Below are 2,419 nucleotides of genomic sequence, written 5' to 3'. Positions count from 1 at the left end.
GCACACACACACACACACACACACACACACTCGTGTCCCTCTTCTCTATTTGCACTGGCATTCTTCATCTTAGAAAAGCCTTCGTTATTTAACATCACTTTGACCACTGGAGTTGCTACTGAAACAAAACTATTTATTTCTTCATAATAATGCGAGAAGGTCCTGACCTGGAACCATCTGTCTCCCTGCTCAGCAAATGAGCAGGTGTATCAATCGAGACAGGTGCATCTTGGTGCTCACCATGGGCACAGAGTGTTCTCTGAATGTTACTGCAAGTCCCTGCACTAGGTAAACCACCTATGAAATCAAATTCAACTTGGAGAAATAAGTTATAAATATGACTCAATGAAGACACCTCTCTGAAGAAATAATCCAGGCAGTAGTTAGCTCCAAGGACACAAACTGAAGGCAAACATGTCCAGGTCACAGATTCAAGCTCTTTGTCTCTGTTTGCAGTGCTGCTGCAACTCACAGCCTCCATATTTCTTGCCTTTAGGCTATTTAAATACTGCTAGTTCTCAAAATTCACTCTAATATGGACATTTATCTGATTAACTACTGCACTTCTCACATCACAATATCAGGTAAACCACAGCATTTAGCTAGATTCCAGAAATATTGACTGAGCCCTTTCTCTGTGCCAAGAACAGAACAGAGCTGCCTGATACAGTTACAGACCCATAACATACCTGATCTCTATCCTTGAGTGTTCTATGAATGGAGTAAGAAAGCTATGTAAGTAGACAATGATAAATAAAGCAAAGTGTATTAAAGTAACACTGAAGAGAAATATCTGAATCTATATTGGAAGGAAAGAACTATGGGGGAGTGCTAAGAAATGCTAACTGGGACAAATCATCTTTTAAGAAATCTTTAAAATCAAAGAAATGGCTAAAGGCAGAAGCTCATGTCATCATAAAGAAAGAATAAACAAGATATTGTTTAAATGTTTGGATTGGAATAAGAAAGGAAGTTTAAGCACCAGATTTTATGTGCAGGCTGGTATGAAATATCCCAGAAGATGATTAAGGAATAATGGGCATGGTTGGGCCTAGAAACAAGCATGAATATAGCTGTTTTGTCAAGTGTCAGAGCTTTTCTAGGACAGAGTTGAATCAAGGTTCTTCTCTGACACAGCTTTTTGTGTGTTTCTATCACACATGACTCAACTCACAAATTAACTTTCAAATTAAGTGATGTTTGTATTGAACTGAGAAGGACTTTAAAAACAGCCCCGTGATACACAGTTCAGAAAGCTATAGACACCTATGAGTCCTGCTCTGTTCTTCCTCACTGCATCTCCACACAACTAAGGGAAAAAAATTATGAATTAGAGAATTGAAGAGCCAAGAAGAGGTACAATAAAATATGTTGCTTTTGAAGATTAATTTTGTGCTTATTAGTGGTGAAAAATCATCTTTGCTTTTATTATGGAGTCCTGCAATTGATTAGACAGACTGAAGACTCGTAATTTTTTTTTTTTTTTTACACCTACAGTACCTGGTCTTCCTAGGCGGTCTCCCATTCAAGTACTAACCAGGCCCAACTCTGCTTAGCTTCCGAGATCAGACGAGATCGGGCATGTTCAGGGTGGCATGGCCATAGACAAGACTCATAATTTTTTCCGAGTGTTTTTATTAAAATTAATAAGGCATTTTGTTTTTAACAAGATTATTATGCAATTGCACAGCACATTTTCCCACCTAGTTGTTTTATGAGATTTTTTTCCTGCAGGTAGGTCTGTTATATAACCCTATCCTTGGCCCTATATAATTGATCACGTCACAGAGGTACTAACTCACTGTCATCCAAGTAAGCATGTGAAATGCCATCTCTGAAAACTGGGGTCCATTCTCAAGATTTTATTGAGAGTCCAATTATTCATCATCTGGCCAATTAAATGATAACCTTTGAAAAGCTGTCTGGCCAAATTAAATATTTTTTTTTCCTTTCTACACATGTTCAGAAAGGAAAAGCTGACCAAATTTCACCAGTACTTTATATGAAAGTTATGAGATAATGGAGAAACATGCAAACAAAAAGCATCAGGAAGTAAAATTGGTGTACATGTATGTGTGTGTGTATGTGTGTGTTTAGAAAAAGGTGAAGGGGAAAAAGACTCTGTGTGAAAATCCCTAAATCCTTTATCTCAATCACAAGGCAAAGGGACTCCTTTAGCCAGGTGACATGTTTTACCTCAAAGGCAAGTAACACCCTGCCATATATGTATTTCACCCACCGAAATAGCAGTGTGACCTTGATAAGTTAATTCAGTTTTCTGGGTTTTACTCTAAAGAGAGTGAAGAGAGAGCATTGAAAGGTCCTTCTAGCTGTGATGTTTCATATAACCTTAGATTAGAGTTACTCTATATTAATGAGATGAGATTGAAACACAGAATACAACAATGGCTCTCCTGAC

General features: G+C 37.7%; 1 pseudogene; it reads right to left on the bottom strand.

Moving 5' to 3' along the window:
* Nucleotides 1-1,488: 1,488 nt before the first annotated feature.
* Nucleotides 1,489-1,607, bottom strand: LOC112484124 (annotated as a pseudogene).
* Nucleotides 1,608-2,419: the final 812 nt, after the last annotated feature.

Source organism: Pteropus alecto, unplaced genomic scaffold, assembly GCF_000325575.1.
Source record: "Pteropus alecto unplaced genomic scaffold, ASM32557v1 scaffold207, whole genome shotgun sequence".
Classification (NCBI taxonomy): domain Eukaryota; kingdom Metazoa; phylum Chordata; class Mammalia; order Chiroptera; family Pteropodidae; genus Pteropus; species Pteropus alecto.
Note: the sequence above shows the minus strand (reverse complement) of the source record. Positions and strands in the feature narration are given on the sequence as shown.